Genomic DNA, 19829 nt, shown 5'->3' on the forward strand with positions numbered 1-19829 from the left:
TCCTTTAAAATATTACTGGAGAGCAGTGTTTCTAACCACAAGGCCCTGAAGTCTGCTAACCAGATTTGTGCAGATTTCCATTCTCATGTGGGCAATCACTAAAGTGGCAAAACAGTAAGAGTAAGACCATTGCAAAGGGAAAGAAATCTGATAAGGAGTGTGATTTGAAGCAAGTGTATAGGAGCTAGTTTTCTGGGTTTTTTTGTTTTTTGTTTTTGTTTTTTTCCTTTATTATAGGAAAAAAATAGCTCCCAGGACAGGCTGAGAGGGGGAAGAAGAGTCCCCTCTCTATTGTCTTTAGGGGATTTTATCCCTTAAAGATGGGGATTACCAATGTGGAGTCCAGAAAGATGTGGTTTTCTCCCATTGGCCATGCCCAGTTACCTATATCAGTCCTTGTCCAATAGGGGTCCTAGGGGTAGAAATGTCCCATAAGGCTTCTCATGGTTTCTTTGCCCTTCTCTTCCCATAGACGGGATCACAGGGGGTTAGAGATTAATGTCCATCTGAGTGTAGGTACATTCCCTACAGGAAACAAGGCCTGTGGGGATGTTACTCCCTGGAACTCTTTTTGCAGTTGTTGTACCAATGAAAGCAATTTCTATTTTTAAAAGCTGTTAATACTAAAAAAGCATGGAGCCTTTGTTTATTTCTTAAAATAAAGGAGTGACCTTATTACTGAACCAAACTTGGGTCCGCTCACCCAGGCTTGGTAAAGCCAATCTACTGACATCAGGTTGTGGTGAAGGAAAGTACAGCATTTATTGTAAGGCACAAAAGCAAGGCGTCCAGGCAGTTAGTGGTCATCAAAAGCTTGAACTCCCAGATGGGTTTCAAGCAAAGCATTTTTAAAGTCCAGGTGAGGGAGCAGAGTAACAGGTTGTATAATAATAATATATTATTGCCTCACTTGGCTGATGGTGAGGTAAGAGGGTGGTGTCATGGGAGTTAACATCATCAATCCTCAGCCTCTGGAAGGCCTGGGGGCCCCGCAGTAGTTCATGTCTTCCATTTGGCGGAGGGCAGGGGGGGTTAGCATCTGTACAACAGCTCAGGAAATGCACAGTAGATACTAATGTCTGGGTACTTCTGAGAGAAGCAAAGGAAGAGGATTTGGAGGAATAATCTGTCCTGGGAAGGTCACATGGGGTCCTGCTGAGTTACAGCTTCCAATTCCTGCATCTTAAGCTTTCATATGGGGACCATTCCCCTGGGGACCTTGTTCCAGAGAAGATTCTGATGCAGTGTGTCTGGAGTGGAAAGGGAGACTGCCTTTTTTTTTCTTTTGGTCTTTTTTTTTCTTTTAGGGCTGCACTCGTGGCATATGGAGGTTCCCAGGCTAGGGGTGCAATCAGAACTGTAGCCACCGGCCTACACCACAGCCACAGCAATGTGGCATCTGAGCCGTGTCTGCGACCTACACCACAGCTCACAGTAACACCAGATCCTTAACCCCCTGAGCGAGGCCAGGGATCGAACCGCATCCTCGTGGATGCTAGTCAGGTTCATTAACCACTGAGCCATGATGGGAACTCTGGGAGACTGCATTTCTGATCAGGTAATTCAGTGCTGCTGCCCTAGACCACACCTTAAGTCGTAGAGCATCTCCTGAAAGATAAGCTCCATCCTTGGTCCACTCTATCACTCAAACACAGCTTTGTATTTACTCTCTGACTAGTTTCCTCCATGTCCTGGGACTAGGACTGGTGGATAACCTGTTGTGATCTCTCAGTGGAGTTACTCAGCAGTTGCTTCCTTCATCTAAGAATCAGTCCTAAGGGCAACTTAGAAGGCGAGTGAAACTGGGAGCCCTGGGCAGTGCCCGGTCCATTGCTGGCACATTCAGTGCCCTGTCAGCTGTTCCTTCAGGTGCACCCTGTCTCCATTCTGTGCTGTGCATCTCCACCACACTTGCCAGCACATCCTTCCATGCCTCTCACCCAGGCCCTTAAGAGTCCCCTAACTTACCAGTCTGCTTTCACTCTTGTGGGACAAGAGTGATTGTCCAAGAGTGGAAATCAAACTATGTCCTTCTCTGCTTCAAATGTGCCAAAAGCTTTCTGTGTACTCAGAATAAAACCAGCCCATGACCACATCCTACATGGGCCACCTGATCTGACCCCGCAGACCTCCCTCACCTCTCCCTGGCCCCTCTCTCCAGAAAGCCAGCTCTAGCCCCCCACCTTCTATTTGCTCTTTGCAGACAGCCAATCAGCTCCTTCCTACCTGTGAGCTTTGCGCTGGTGTGTCTCTTTGTCTGAAAAGCTATTCCTGGGGTACTGGACTGGGGTTGGTGCCTGCTTATCCTTTTGGTCATCTCCTAGGAGTGGTAGTCCCTGAAGGCCCTATTTAAATCAGCCATGCCTCATTCGTCTGTATGTTATCTGCCTGCTTTATTTCATGTTCAGCCCTTATTACCCTTTGAAAGTATCTTTTTTTTTTTTTTAATGTCTGTTCACTTGCTTGTTTTTTGGCTTCCTACACCACACTAGGATATAAGCTCCATGAGGGCCTGACAGGTGATTGGGGTGCTGGTGAGGGGAATGGAGGAAGGGGAGGGAGGGAGAGAAAAGAGGAAGGAAAGAAGGAGGAAATAAGGAAGGAGGGGAGGAAGACAGTCCCAATGCCTTTGATTAAAATGTTCCTCATTTTTCAGTCTGATATTGACTACTAGTAGAAATTAGCTTTTTATCATGTTCTGGGAGAAACAGAAGTTGCCACATAGAATTTAAAGGCTTAAAAATATTTTTTAATAAATTGTAGTTTGTTTCCAGGCTGAATTGTAGTAACATCATTGGCTTTTATTTCCAGAAAACTCAAATGAGTTGAAAACAAACACAATTTGGGAAAATTTCAATAAGAATGACAGTCCTACTGAAGTTTCCCCACTCTGGGTCTTATTTGTGTGGACAGCTCTGGGCCTGCTGTTTGGGGACACAGAGGAGATAATTGGTAGATGGTCAACCAAGGCTGGGGTGGCCTGAGGTCCTGGGGTGGGATAAATTGCTCTGGCTCACTTTGGTATCTAATCCCTCCACTTGAATCTAAGTCAGGTGGTGCAGAGAATGTGTAATTTGGAGTCCACTGAGTTAGCTTTCAAATCTCGGCTTGATTTCTTTTTAGTATATGACCCCAAGAAAGTGTCCCAACCTTCCTGAGCCTCCTTATTCTCACAAGTTACATGAAAATAAGAATCTAATGTGGTGAGGTTTTCAAATCATTTATGTAAAGTACATAGTTTTGTATTTCTGGAGACACTAGGGACTCTGCAATTCCAAGAACCAACCTTTACTTTGCAAAACATGTAAATGGTATGACTGGTTACATTTTATCTATGTAAATGGTTTCCAAGAACACCAATTCAGGCTATAATCTTACATGGAATGGGCTATAAATGGTGATTTGGGTGTGTACGGGGAGTCAAGCCATGGTGAACTAGACTCCAGGAACCATCCTTTCAATAAAGCAACTAAATGTGCTCAGAGAATTACAGGTCAATCACTGAAAACAGAATAAGAGACTTGAGGAAATTTTTTTAAGAGAGATTTAAGAAAAAACATCAAATTAAAGATTACAATAATTAAAAATAAAAACTCAATGGATCCAAAATATACAAACATCTCACACAGCTTTATATCAAAAAAACAAACAACATAATCAAAAAATGGTCAGAAGATCTAAGTAGACATTTCTCCTAAGAGGACAGACAGATGGCTAGAAAACACATGAAAAGATGCTCAACATCACCAGTTATTATAGAAAATCACATCAATACTACAATGAGGTACCACTTCACCACAGTCAGAATGGCCATCATGAAAAAATCTACAAACAACAAATGCTACAGAGTGTGTGGAGAAAAGCAAATCCTCCTGTACTGTTGGTGGGAATGTAAATTGGTGTACCTGCTATGGAAAACAGTTTGGAGGTTCTTTCAAAAACTAAAAATAGAAGTACCATATGATCCAGCAATTCCACCCTTGGGCATGTATCTGGATAAAACTCTAATTCAAAAATATATATGTACCCCTATGGTTATTGAAGTACTAGTCACAAAGCCTAGACATGGAAGCAACCTAAATGACCATCAACAGATGAATGGATTAAGAAGATGTGGTACATATATACAATGGAATAGTATTCAGCCACAAAAAAGAATGAAATAATACCATTTGCAGCAACATGGGTGGACCTAGAGATTATCATATTAGGTGAAGTAAGGTCAGAGAAAGACAAATATTATATGATATCACTTATAGGTAAAATCAAAAATTAAAAAAAAAAACTGTTACAAAAGAATCTACTTATAAAACTCAATGGATGAGATATCCTGATGAAAAAGTTTGTAAAAGAACCTGCACATTAGACCCTGCCAAAAGGATTAGTTAATGAGAAGTCAGACATTAAGAAATTACATAATTAGCTGAGAAAGGCTAAATTATCAAAGGTAAAACAAATTAAAAGACATGGAAGTAGGAGTTCCCACTGTGGCTCAGTATCCATGAGGATGCGGGTTTGATTCCTGGCCTCTCTCAGTGGGTTAAGGATCCAACATTGCTGGGAGCTGTGGTGTAGGTTACAGACGCAGCTTTCTGGCATTGCTGTGGCTGTGGCATAGGCGGGTAGCTGTAGCTCTGATTTGACCCCTAGCCTTGGAACATCCACATGTCCATATGGGGCGGGTGTGGTCCTAAAAACCAAAAAAAAAAAAAAAAAAAAAAGAAGACATGGAGGAGAGGATTAAAAGGTCCAACATAAGTTCTAATCAGGGAGAGGCAATATTTGCAAAAGATAGTACTTAACTCATAATATAAATCCAGTGACCTTCCTATAAATCTTTTTTTTTCTTTTTCCTTTTAATAGTATGCTTGGTATATTTATTGCTATTTTATTGAGTGTAGGTAATAAACTATTAAAATAGCAGGCAAGTTTAGTGAAAAAGGATTATGCCAATTATTCTACATTTTAAATCATTTTTTTTCCTTTGTGTAAATATTAGAACCTCTGATTTCCATTTTTGAATTTTTGTATGAAGAAGGATTTTTAAAAATCATTCTCCATGTATATTTCAAAGCACTGGTAGAGTGTATCTTTTTATGGAGAAACAGTTTTAAGGATTCTTAATCTTTCATTTGTTTAAAACAAAGTCTGAAGTATAAATAATGTAACAGGCACATTTAGAATCAGATTATGTTACGTTCTATTCATATTAAAACAGCTGATCTCAAGCCCCAAATAAAATGTCTTTGCATTTAAATGTACTTTCGCCTTAACCCTTCTGTTTGTCCACATTATAGGCCAGAAAATATTTAATTGTCAATAAAAGACCAGAGTTAAGACTAACCCTTGTAGTTGGTATTTATTAAATACTTGTTAGATAACTGAATTAATGACTATTATAAGTTAATTTCAAATTTTAGGAGTTTGATTAAAAGAAACAATTTTTTAAATGAAAGTACGTTTTTAATTTGCTTTTTTTAAAAAAATTATAGTCATTATTTGTCATTATTTTTGGTGTTAATTACACACTCTTTTGGTGGAGAATGATAGAGGAAAAAAGTGATTAGAAACTGCCTAGCGATATTTCCTGCCCATTAAAAAATGATCTTTACATGGTTTTATCCTTCTTTTGTGGCCTTGAACCTTCCCCAGTCCCCAGAAACAAACCTTTGGACTGGAAAACCTAGATGAGAACATCTGCAGGGAGACCCTGATAAAGGCTTTGCCTACAGTGTCCTCCTACGGGAAACTGTAGGCAAAAATGTGCTTTGTGCCCACGATACGACCATAGCATAGGATGACTGGGTTCAAGGCAGGCCCACTGCACATCCAATCCATTCTGTCCTCATGTAGGGAGCACAGTGAAGCAGCTCTCTCCCCCAGCAACTCCAGTTTTTGTGAAACATTTGCACTGCCTTATAACTGTGCTGCCCTCCCTCCAGCAGAACCTGCAGAAGTCCTGCAAACCTATGGCTCAGCTCAAACACCCATTATAAGAGGTGGCCTTCCCAGAACACTTTTAGCTGAACTCCTCTTAGAGAATGTGCTGCGTTTGATAAAATAGCCTCTGGACTACCCTTGACAATCAGAGACAAAAGAATTGTTCTAAGGCTTTCTGTGTTCCTGCATGACTTTTCCAGCAAAGTTGAGTGTGTGCTTATATTTTTTTAATAGAAATGTGGCCACATTAGTAACATACTGCCTTGTATTTATGTTCCTGCCTGCCTGCCTCACTATATTTTTTTTCTCTTTTATTCTTGCTACCCTGGGATTATGTCTCCTATTAAGCCTTGGTATATTAACACAACAACAACAACAAAGTAAGCAGGGCATTTGCTTTTTCTAAAATCAACACTGAACATTGTCACCTATTATAATTCCTATTATCAATGGCATGGCTTTCTTGCAGTAATTCTAAAATTTCTGAGTCCCATCTCACTCCTCTCATCTTGGAATGTAGAGACTGCTCGATCTGGAAATTTTGAATGAAAAAATTGTCCATCCCTGCTTCTACCTCATATACCATATTAATGTATCCCAGCAGACTTGGAGATATTTAGCATTAATTCTTTCTGACCTATTCATTGACTTATGTGAATGCAATGCCGTTGTCTTCTAAAAAGCAAGCGTGAAGAGAAAGTCAGTTGAGGTCTTAGGTCATGCACAGAAATTAGACTCCAAAGTTATACAAGGTGAGGTGCCTACAGAAACAGCCAAGTTTCAAGCAGAGTTCACAAGCTTAGTGCCAAGGACAACAAGAGCCATGCCTTCCCTCTGGGCTGCTAATCATTTTGTGTTTAGCTTGAGTCCTTCAGTCTTGAACGTAAGCTCTTCGGTGACTTGGCTCCCGCGGCAGATATCACACTCAAAATAATGGACCTTGGACAAAAATCTTGGCACAGACTTGCTTCTTTTTAAACATTTTTGATCAGATGTAGGGTTTTATAGTCATATTGTTTGTGAAATGCCTTTTCTGTACATTTTTATCATGGCAGTGTTTATGTTGCATGTCTAATTAGCTTCAACATACCAGATGAATTGTTTAAACCCGTCTGGCATGCTATAACTTTTCAAAGTTCCTCATCTGCTAAGAAAAAATATATTTGTAAAGGCTTTGGACTGCAGGAACCAAAAGTCTGTGATGGATCCTATTCACCATAAGAAACATTTCAAGGGGGCCTAGGTAGAGCCATTTGCCAGAATAGCCAGTGGGAAAGGGGAGGAGGCCCCAAAACATTTACAATTCTAATTTGAGAATTGGTGCCAAAATCAGCACTCCTTCCCCCTTCCACTCCCACACCCTCCCCGAAACTAAAGGAAATAAATATCAAGCTGAGAAGTTTCTCACCATTACCAGTACACAGATATATTCGGGACAAAGAAAACCAGAGGAAATTGTGGGCTCATGGGAGAAGGGATGGGAAATGTGATTTGGGAGGGAAAGATGATGAGGTTGGAGAAGAGGAAGGATTGAAGCCAAGAAAGTGAAAAGCAGGGGGCCTAAAGCCCGGGGCTCCACCAAGAGTCAAGTACAGTCAGCATCTTAAATTCTGCATCTGCGGGGTCCACCAACCGCAGATTAAAATTATTCAGGAGAAAAAATTCCAGAAAGTTCCGAAAAGCAAAACTTGAATTTGCCATGCACCAGCAACTACTTACATAGCTTTTACACTATGTTCACAACTATTTACATAGCACTTACATTGTATTAGGCACTATAAGTAATCTAGAGATGATTTAAAGTATACAAAGGATGAGTAGGTTGTATGCAAATACTATATCATTTTATATAAGGCACTTGAGCATCAGGGCTTGGATGCCCCCAGGGGTCCTGGAATCCATTCCCTGGGGACACCAAAGGATGGTAGTACTTGTTACATATGCCTGCTTGACACAATTCTCCATCTGACACATTTCAAAGGAACCTGGGAGATGGCCTAACCTAGATTCTCCTCTTCCACCCTCCAGAAAGATTTCTTCTTTCAACCTATTTCTCTTTTCAACCTCTTCTTGAACCCAGGGGGTAAGTCCTTTCTGTACCAAGGTGCTCTTAATTGTGGAAGACAGTATCCTTGTTATTTAACAGCACCACTTGCAACTGTAATTATCAACAATAATAGCATATTTGTATGGCAGTTTACTATTTTGTGCTTTCATAATATTACTGTATTTGAACATCACAGTAGCCATAAGAGATCAGACAGGAAATGTTAGACTCAACTTGGCAATTAAGAAAACTCATCATCCAAGAATTTTGTGACTTTTTATGCCCATATTAACCCATATAACAATAGCTGGACCTAGCACTTACGGAGTCCTTATTATGTGCTAGGCATTGTGCTAAAGTGCATTCACTGCATTTTTTCATATAATCCTTGCAAAAATACTATGATAAGAAATTTTATTGCCTCATTCAAAAGATGATGAAACTAACAATCAAGGATGTAAATTCATTCATCCAAGGACTCACAGGTAATAAGAAGTAGAAGACTGAGCACATATTCCAGGTTTGTCTGACTCCAGCCACTATGTTAGGCTATTTTGTCAAATGTAAGATGTTATCACTGTAAGACACATGATTATTTTATGCTCCACTAAGAAAGAAAAAAATACTGGCAATTAAACTATGCTTTGCTTTCTTATCACTTAGAATTTTCATTTCTAACTTACTGAAAGAGTCATTTTAGGTTTAATTTAGACTTAGATTATTATCATATATCACTCTTAACCATGTGTGAAATGGAAAAGATCCGTGAAATAAATTGGCTAAAATGTTCCTGAACATCTCCACACTTAAGACAGATTCTTCTCAATTACTTCTCAACTCAGTATCACCAATTATCTCCCCAAAAGCATCAGAACAAGGGTGAAATTAATCCCTTATGAGTCATAATTATTTGTAAATATTTTCTCCTATTCAGTATGTTGTCTTTTCATTTTGTCAGTTGTTTCCTTTGCTGTGCAAAAGCTTTTAAATTTAATTAGGTCACATTTGTTTATTTTTGCTTACAATTTCTTTGCCTTAGGAGACATCCAAAAAAAATAATACTTTTGCAATTTATGTCAGAGTGTCCTGCCTCTGTTTTCCTCTAGGTGTTTTGTACTATCCAGTCTTAAATTTAGGTCTTCAATCCATTTTGAGTTTATTTTTGTATGTGGTTTTATTTTGTATGTGATTCTAGTTTCATTCTTCTACATGCAGCTCTCCACTTTCCTAGCACCACTTACTGAAGAGAATGTCTTTTCCCCACTATATTTTCTTACCTCCTTTTTTGTAGATTAATTGACCATAAGTGTGAGGGTTTATTTCTGGGCTCTCTTTCCTCTTCCATTGATCTCTATGTCTGGTTTTGTGCCGGTGCCATGCTGTTTTGATTACCATAGCTTTGTAGTATAGTCTGAAGTCAGGGAGCCTGATTCTTCCAGCTCCATTTTTTTCTTTCTCAAGATTGCTTTGACTATTCAGGGTCTTTTGTGTTTCCATATGGATTTTAAAATTATTTGTTATATTTCTGTGAAAAATGCCACAGGATTACACTGACTCTGTAGATTGCCTTGGGTAGTACAGTCATTTTTACAATATTGATTCTTCTATTCCAAGAAGACAATATGTCTTTCCATATGCTTGAGTCATCTTCAGTTTCTTCCATCTTACAGTTTTTGGAGTATAGGTCTTTTGCCTCCTTGGGTAGGTTTATTCCTAGGTGTTTTATTGTTTTGTAGGTAATGGTAAATGAGATTTTTCCTTAATTTCTCTTTATGATACTTCATTGTTAGTGTATAGAAATGCAACAAATATCGCTTATTAACTTTGTATCCTACAAATTTACCAAATTCATTGATGAGGTCTGGTAGTTTTCTGGTAGCATCTTTAGGATTTTCTATCTATAGTATCATGTCATCTGCAAACAGCAAAAATTTTACTTCTTATTTTCCAGTTTAGATTCTTTTTATTTCTTTTTATTCTCTGATTGCAGTGGCTAGGAGTTCCAAAACTGTGTTGAATAAAAGTGATGAGAGTGGACATCCTTGTCTTGTACCTGATCTTAAAGGAAATGCTTTCAGCTTTTCACCACTGAGTTTGTTAGCTGTGGGTTTCTAGTATATCACCTTTATTATGTTGAGGTATGTTCCCTCTATGCCCACTTTCTGGAAAGTTTTTGTCATAAATGGATGTTGAATTTTATCAAAAGCTTTTTCTGCATTTGTGAGATGATATGTTGTTTTTATTCTTCAATTTGTTACAGTGGTATATCACACCTGATTGATTTGAGGATATTGAAAAATCCTTGCATCCCTGGGATAAGTCCCACTTGGCATGTTGGATATTCCTTTAAATTTATAGTTGGAGTCAGTTTGCATGGTATTTTGTTAGATAATTTTACATCTGTATTCATCAGTGATATAGGCCTATAATTTTAAAGAAGTTAACAGTGTATACCTTGAAAAAGACCTCAGCTAATAAGTACCAAGGCTCCTAGCTTTGCCCACTATGAGATTTAAAAACAACAACAACGATGATGATAGGGTGCATCTTGATAGGACATATCTTAAAGGGTGCTGCATCTTTTGTCAGGATTTTTCCAAGCTTCTAGTACTCACTCTGCAAGTTTTTAGGTGCATTCCTAGGCTACTGTGGCCACATCATAACAGCACCTTGAGTGAATGAATTGTAAATAAAAATAATAAAAAGGGGGAAAATATGGTTTAGGATCAATGACATCTGGTTTACTGCCCCGGTTTAAGGCAAAGGTGGGAATAAATCCAAGGAAGCCATTCTAGCCCTTAAATTATCCAAAAAACTCACTCTTATTGTAAAAGTCAGTCTTTCTTTTTAAAATTATTCTCATTTTTTAAGGTCTTGTTTTCTGTAACTACATATAATCTTTAGTTTGTATTTTTCTTCAAAGCAGCCTTTGAAGTATTCATACATATTTCCAAATAAAAATTTGATCAGCGTGATGAAAAAAAAAAGTGGAGTGTGTGTGTGTGAGAGAGAGAGAGAATTGGAAGGAATGGGGGAGGGGCTGGTGGAGAGATTATTTTCACTGAAACATTTAAGAAAAATGAATATAAAATGTCATCAATATGTTGATCCAGCTGTGAAGTTAATTAAATATTACAGCCCTGGTTTAACAAAAACAAAAACTGAGATTTCCTGGGGAGTACTGTTTTTGTTACATCAAAAAAAAAGACATTTTGCCATTATTTAAAAGAGCATTCCTTTTCCCCAGCAATTCCTATCAATCTTGTTTTTACTCTTTTCATATTTTCTCTATTTGCAGAGGTAGAAGAGTAAACCAGTTGCCTAACATTTGATTTACCCAACCACTTTGGTCACCAACATTGTACACATCATTAGCTAAGTGAAAACTGTTGCTTGTAATGAAAATCAGGAGATCTGGTAACATCTGAACATTTTTTCTGAGCCAATGAAGGATTATCAAATAACAGTACAGTTTTACAACTGCATATTATGAAGTCTTTTAACTGGTCAAAGATGGAAGAGTTCATCAGTGACTCATGGGCTATCATAGGTCACTGGTGAAGACACAGGTTCTAGAGTCAATCTGCCTAGGTTAGTTTTCAATTTTGGCTACGTATGAACTGTCACATGGGTTACTTCCTGGCTAACTTTTTCTGTGCCTCTCTTCTTTAAGGATAATCCAAGTACCTTGCTAACAGGTTGGTTTAAGAATTAAATGAGCCAATACATGTAAAGTGCAGGCAGGAGTTCTATTGTGGCTAAACAGTAACGATCCTGACTGGTATACATGAGGACACGGGTTCGATCCCTGGTTTTGCTCAGTGGGTTGGGGATCTGGCGTTGCTGTGAGCTGTGGTGTAGGTTGCAGATGCAGCTTGGATCCAGCATTGCTGTGGCTGTGGCCTAGGCTCGCAGCTACAGCTCTGATTCAACCTCTAGCCTGGGAACTTCCATATGCCATAGGTGCGGCCCTTAAAAAAAAAAAAAAAAAAAAAAAAGCAAAAACAAAACAAAACAATAAAGTGCAGGCACCTAATAATCACTTAAAGGTATTACCTCATATGATAATGTGACCATGTATGTGGCTACTCTTTGTCAACTAAAATACTTTACTTCCTTGAAAACTCGATCCTCTGTTCTGCCCAATAATAGAATACTCTACTTTAGTGTTGGGGGGAACATAGATCCATGTTGGATTAAAATTGAGTGATTTCTTTTTACTGGATTTATGCTTTTGTCTAGTCATCATATCTATCGTAGAAGAATCTGAGTGTAGCCAGGGGAGGATTTAGCTTTAATCATCACTGCTGCTCCCTGAGTCTGAATCATAATACTACCATCACATCTGAAGCTTTTTTGCTCTTATGCATTTTCCCCCATAAGTGGATTTTCACCCTATGAACTTTAAAGTTACTGTCTGAAGATTAAACGCTACTTTAGGATTCCATGGCTTAAAAATAAGGTAGTGAAAATTTGGCGTGATAAATGTCCTGCAGAGCCCATCATTTTTTCCTATTAATAGTCTAAGTTTTATAGGTCTGGAAACATGATTCTCCTGGTCCTCTAAAGCAGCATTGTCTAGAAAAACTGTCATGATGTGAATGCCTTTTACACCATCTGATATAGCAGCCACTAAGCTACATATAGCTATTCAGCACTCAAAATGTAGCTATTGCAACTGGGGCACTGAGTTTTTAATTTTAATTAATTTTAATTTAAATACCTACCTGTGGTTAGTGACTACCATATTGGATCGCACTGTCCTAAAGCATCCTTCTTCATGTCATTTCTATTTTCTTGGGAGTGATAGAAATAATCCCACTTATCCAGACATCTGAGTTTTAGGAAAAGTAAATATGTATCCACTAGCTGAAAAACCAGAGGTAAAAGACAACTATACTTCAATATTAAAAAAAAAAAAAAAAAAAAGAGGTAAGCAAGAAAACCTGGAATGACAAATATTACCCTGTGCTACAAATGATTCTTGGTGATATCAATACTTTAAGAATAGGCTGAGCCATGCTGTGACTCTCACCTAAACAACTGCATAAAAAAGACCAGGAAAGGCTATTTTGGGGTGGCACAGTGGGTTAAGGATCCAGCATTGTCACTATGGTGGCTTGGGTTGCCTCTCTGGCACAGGTTCAATCCCTGGCCTGGAAACTTCTGAATGCCACAGGCATGGACAAAAGCAAAAACAAAGAACAAAGACAATAGGAAAGCCAGAAATATATTGATGTCAGTGAGATGATATAGAAAAAAGACAGCAAAGACTTTTTTCAAAGCAAGTACTGCATTGTCCTTTTTTTTTTTTTTTTTTTTCCGAGGCGGGGACTGTGTGAAGCACAAATTAAAAAATTAAATAAAATAGAAAAAATAGACAAAAGAACTGTAAGAATATATTGGTCTTGGGCCATTTAACCAAGGGAAAAAACTCAATTTAGGGCAAACTCCAGAGAATATCACAGTATCACGGAATGAATTCATAATGTTAAAACTAATTCGTCAAGAAAAAGCTTATGTTATCTTTGAAATTTTCCTTTTATAAAGACAGAGGAGTATACAGTTTTAAATGTTGTGTAAAAAATGTTTAAGAAAATGGACCTTGAAAGCTTGTTCGGAGGTTCTAGCAGGAAGCCATGGCTTTTACAAGAATAAGTAGCATTTTTATCTGGAACCACGTCTTAGGGGACCCAAACTCCTTGGATTCAGCAGTCTTCAGTTTTGACTCTTCTTAGATTTTGAGAGTAATATGCAGCCTGAAAACCCCAGAATACAAAGTATTTTGAGCCCACCATTCCATCAGCATTCCAGAAGAATAGACCGAACTCTTGACAGGCATATGTCATGACAGGAAGCTTTATCCAAAAGGCTCTATTGAAGATAGTTGGGGCTAGTTTGAACTTCATGATTAATAATTACGAAAAGCTAGGATCAGAACGCATGTGGAAAAGCTGTCTTTATTCATGCTTTTATTTAAAAAATAAATTTCCTTAGTTTTAAATTAAGAAATGGTAGTATAAAAATTCATATGTGGTTCCTCTTTGAGTGGGTTTATGGCTTATTATGACAACTTTGCTTGGTGTTTAACCTTAATTCGGGAATCTATTTTATATATTGGTAAACATAAGCCATAGAGCATGTTGGATTGGTTTGTTTCATAAACAGCTGGATTTCTAGATTATTAGATTACTGTATGAAAAATATAATGCATGACTAGTTAAATGACAATGATTGAAATGGCCATGGAATACCACAATAGAGGAACCAGCACAAAACTGAATATATATGTGCCTCACATCTCCAAATAATAATACATATAATGGGCAGCGAGTAGAAGTGGGAAGAGACCATGATTTAATAGATGTGGTAGGACTGGATTTCAGTGCTCATGGATGGGGCATCTGGGATGAAGGGAGAGGGCCTTAGAATTTGGGTTCAGGGAATATTGGAGGATGGATTGGTGATATCTTAAGGAGATAGTTCAGTAAGGAAGTAGAGAGATGTATATTAGGTAGTTGGGTTGGGCTGACATTATTAATGGTATTGAATACCAAGCATTTTTTTAAAAATTTATTGGAGTATTATTGACTTACAGTGTTGTATTAGTTTCAGGTGTACAGCAAAGTGAATCAATTATACATATATACATATCCATTCTTTTTCCTGATATGGGTTATTACAAACTATTGAGTAGATTTCTCAGTGATAGACAGTAGGTTGTTGTTAATTAGCTATTTTATACAGTAGAGTATTTGTTTTTCCCATCCTCCCAATTCATACCCCCCCACCAATGTTTCTTGTATGGTAACCATAAGTTTGATTTTGAAATTTGAGTGTTTCTGTTTTATAAGTAAGTTCTTTTGTATCATTTTTATTAGATTTCACATATAAGTGATAGTATATGATATTTGTCTTTCTCTTTCTGACTTACTTTACTTAGTATGATAATCTCTAGGTCCATCCATGTTGCCACACATGGCATTATTTCATTCTTTTTATGGCTGAGTACTATTCCATTATATATATGTACCACATTGTCCTTATCCATTCCTCTGTTGATGGACATTTAAATTGCTTCCATGTCTTGGCTACTATACATAGTGCTGCAGGGAAGCAGATGTGTTGGGAGCTCAAAAGAGCCAGCAATTCCATTGTACCTAAGCTGTAGAAAAAGAAAAACAAGAAGCAAGGGACAGTGGATGGATTTCAAATTTTGTAATCGCTGAGGTGCTCAAACATTGCTTTCAGATGAAGGTCCTTTATTCTAAGACCCTTTTAATACGGACTAAAAGCCATGTTATTTTCTCCAGACACTAAATACTTCTACTATTTAAAAGAATTTTTCACTGTGACTAAGTAGTATTTAGAAGAATGGGCTTATACAGCCAAAGAAAACAGGCTTTAAGAACCTAAAATTCAAGGAATTTGGAAAACAGCTAGATAGCTTATAATTTCTCATTTCTCACATAGCATATAGTTTGATATTTTAAGATATCTTTTCTGTTTCAACAGCGAAATGAGATTTTAATACAGAATATAATTTCTCCCCCTCTTCTGTACCTTTAAAAAGCTTGGTAATGTTGAAATTCAGGAATACTGGATCATACATAAAGTGAGGTTTGGTTTTTGATTTTGTTTGTTTATCACTATTTTGCAGTGATTTAACAGAAGAAAACCCAGTGAAATCAGTTTGGTCGGATATGAAGAAAACAAAGTTTTAGTTTCAGTAGAAAATTTTCTTCTTTTCCATGTGTGTGGACATTGAAGTTTGAAGAGCTTTATAAACCATAAACACATTCTTGTTGAGTTTTACTGTGATGCTCTATTTCCAAAAGAAAGTAATGACTTAGAGCAAGATTTCCAGACCTGTGGGTACCTCTTGGCTGCAGTTTTGTTTATTGCCATTTAAATGGCTGTGTAATAAGAAGCCATATACTCATGTTAAGGTCCCACTGGCATTTTTTTTTTTTAAGAAAGAATGTTAGTCAAAGAATCCTCCCTTCTAATCCCCAACTACCCGGTCTTTTCAGTTTTAAGCCAAAACCAAGAAGCAGAACCCTATTGTTAAGACCCAAAAGCAAGGGTTAGATGGGTTTAAAAGAAGCTTCTGCTTTTGAAAGACTAGTGCTCTCATTGTTTACATAGGAGTAAAGGTACTCAAAACATCCTTTTCCCTTAAGATCCAACTTAAGATCTCATTCAGGAGAGGCAGCGGCAGGCAACTAAGAGATGAAAGACCAGCAGAACAAGTCAAGAAGGCTTTGACTTCAGATACTATACCTTAGGGTTAGAAGGAATTCCAGTCTTCAGGGAGATACAAGCCTGCCTTTCAAGCAATTCCCCAACATCTGGCATGGCCAAGAATCAGGAGGTGACTGGAGACTATTGGGGAATGCTCGAATTACAGTTGCGCAGAGATGAAAGCAGACACCAGACACCTCCGTGAAGAAATTGCTAAAAGTTTGTGGCTCTTATATTGCCCCCAGGCTATGATACATTCTTTCAAAAGCAGAACGGTAATTGAGCATTTTCTTTACAAAAGGAAATTTCTTCTAGTTTCTAGGCTGGTCATTGGTTCAAATAGGGCCACTCAGTCCCGCCCACCACTTGTTATACCAAGGTGCACAGGAAAATGGAAAACAGACAAATATTCAACATGCCTTACTTCATATTCTTTCTATTGAAGCCCAGTGTTCTAATTAGCAATGTGAGTCCTCTTTTTTTTTTTTTTTTGTCTTTTTGCCTTTTCTAGGGCCACTCCTATGGCATATGGAGGTTCCCAGGCTAGGGGTCTAATCGGAGCTGTAGCTGCTGGCCTACACCAGAACCACAGCAATGCCAGATCCGAGCCGTATCTGCGACTACACTAACCCACTGAGCAAGGCCAGGTATCAAACCCGCAACCTCATGGTTCCTAGTCGGATTCATTAACCACTGAGCCATGACGGGAACTCCGTGAGTCCTCATTTTTGATAGACTTGAGCATGAAGGGACATTGAAAAACAATATTAGTTTCAGAGAAAAGAAAACTGAGATTGATATTTAAGATCATGTATTATTATAGTTATTATCAATTATCTGTTGAAAAATGGTCAACACAAGTAATGATTCTACATAAATTACTATTTTTAACTGAGGCTGCATATAAGCAAAATCAAGAAACTAACTTGACTAAATTAGTAGTAGATTTACTAATTAGAATTACTCTAAGGACTCTATACACAAAAAAAAATGTCTTTTATTCTATTATCCCCTATAAAATATGGTTAAGAGAGGGTTCAAAAAACACTGAAATAAAATCCTTAGTACCAGGAAATTGATAAATGTTCTCAAAAGATATTTGCCTCTCCCTGGATAACTTTTGACATTGACAAATACACATTCTGCCAGTAACTGAATTTAATATACTAGATGTGTAAGAATGGTACAAATAAAATCAACTCTAGGATTCTCTCGCTTCTTTTTAGCTTAACATTTTATCTCCAGTGGTTTTCTAAGAGACACCTGACCTAGTCGTACTAACCCAATTCATTGCTTCCCCAGTGGCCCCTCATCGGTGGGATAATCTGCCAATATCAGAGTCTCTTTGGAGGGTCCATATCCACGGAAGCCCCTTGTCTGGGAGTAGCTAAAAGCCTCAGGACTGTGACAGATGTAGCCATTCAAATGGAAAGTCCAAGGGCTTTGATTTTAGTCCTATGGTGTTATCGTCTTTCCACCCTATCCCAATTTAGATGTCAACCAGCTTACTTAATCATGAGTGGTTTCCTACACTTCTGTATTCAAAGTACAACTTTTAAAAATAAATAAACCATTATTTTGCTAGTCAGGGAACTTTCTACTTCTAGGAATGCTCATGTTCTTTTTTAAGAGGTATAAAATCAGTAGGATGAGTCCAGATTTTTATCAAATGAAGTTCCTTTTACAGGAACTGAAGCGCCTTCCTCACCTTCTGTAAAATATAGTGACATGAAAATCAGGCGAGTGGGGTGGACATGTGTGACAGATATGTGGGTTGGAAGAGAGGGCACTGGAATAACTAATAACAGGGATAATGTCCAAATAGAGAATTCTTTTAGCCTTGTTACCTCAAGAGTAGTCTCAGTATCAACCTCACCTGGGAGCGTGGGAGAAAAGCAGAAACACGAGCATCAGAATGCCTGGATTCGGAGTTCCCTTCATGGGTGAGTGGTTAGCCAACCCAACTAGGATCCATGAGGTTGCAGGTTCTATCCCTGGCCTCGCTCAGTGGGTTAAGGATCTGTCTGGTGTTGGCATGAGCTATGATGTAGGTCGCAGATGCAGCTTGGATCCCACATTGTTGTGACTATGGTATAGGCCAGCAGCTGTAGCTCCGATTCAACCCCTAACCTGGGAAACTTCATGTGCTGCAAGCATGGCCCTAAAATAGCAAAAACAAAACAAAAAAAAATAGTAATAATAATAAGAATACCTGGATCAGAATCTGAATTTTCGAAAGATCCCTGAGTTTGAGCAGCCCTGCCCTACGGCATTATAAACTATGCCCTATACCAGCTCAGTTCTCCTTCATAGAAATACTTGAGGAAAAGCTATGATCTCCCCTCGTTTCCTTCTCTCACTAGAATTTTCTTCCAATGCAGAAAATTGCTGCCAGTATTTTTTAAAGCCCATCAATGGCATCTCTGAGTACATGGCCATTTGCCATCATCGGCAACTTTGTGGAAAGGTAATTTGGGGTTAACAGACAGACGCTTGCTAGATCTGCCTTCTGATGAAGTAATGGTGCCTCACAGAATGCCTATAGGATGACAAGCAGGGCATGGCAGTCATCGAGGAGGCTACAGTCCATGGCCAGCTGCTTTGTGCTTTAACTTGGAACTGGTGATCAGGACAAGGGAGAAAATGGGGCCACTGTAGAACTGTAGACACTTAGTAAACAAAACAAGAACTATCTCCAAGTCTAGGTCTTTGCTGCATACACCTGAATATACCTTTTGTTGCATAGCTGAATACGCCTCAGACATAATTTTACTTACATGAAATATACATGACTTTTAAAAAACAATGTCATGCCAGTGATATGAATCTTCCAGACAATTTCTGAAAGAGGAGTTGAATGCTGGGGCAGGCAGAGAAGTTGCACTTTTAGCTGATGGGCATTTATTCTGAGTAGAAGTTAGCCTGGAGTATCCCCTGATATTAGGTAAATCATCGCTTGCCAAAGAATTCCGTCCTCACCCCACCATTCTGAAATCTGCACTTAGGCACACTCTCCCCACTCACCTAGCTGCGTCTTCCCTATTATGATTTAGCTGGCAGCTGCTGAAGCACTGAGGCAAAGTGAAAGAGGCAGGTACTAAGCTTCCCTGACAGTGGTGGATGATGTGGAAAGGGGAGTTTCTGGGACACTTAATAATTGGATTTCCTGTGTAAATCCCAACTGGATTTACCACTTGTGTGCCTTTTTTTCTTTAACAGTGATAAAAACCCCTCTAGTTTGCAACTTAGTTAAGCTGTGTGATTTTAGTTTGGACTAGTCTTTCTTTTTTTATTTTTTTAAGAAATTGTTCTATTTATATATATATATTTATTTATTTAAATAGTGCAGATAGGAGTTCCCATTGTGGCTCAGTGGATTAAGAACCCGACTAGTATCCATAAGGATGCAGGTTCGATCCCTGGCCTCAATCAGTGGGTTAAGGATCCAGCATTGCCGAAGCTGTGGTGTAGATGGCAGATGCGACTTGGATCTGGCATTGCTATGGCTGTGGCATCGGCCGGCAGCTGCAGCTCCAATTCAGCTCTTAGCCTGGGAACTTCCATATGCCATAGGTGTGGCCATAAAAAGAAAAAAAAA

The sequence above is a fragment of the Sus scrofa genome, chromosome 13 (assembly GCF_000003025.6).
Source record: "Sus scrofa isolate TJ Tabasco breed Duroc chromosome 13, Sscrofa11.1, whole genome shotgun sequence".
Classification (NCBI taxonomy): Eukaryota; Metazoa; Chordata; class Mammalia; order Artiodactyla; family Suidae; genus Sus; species Sus scrofa.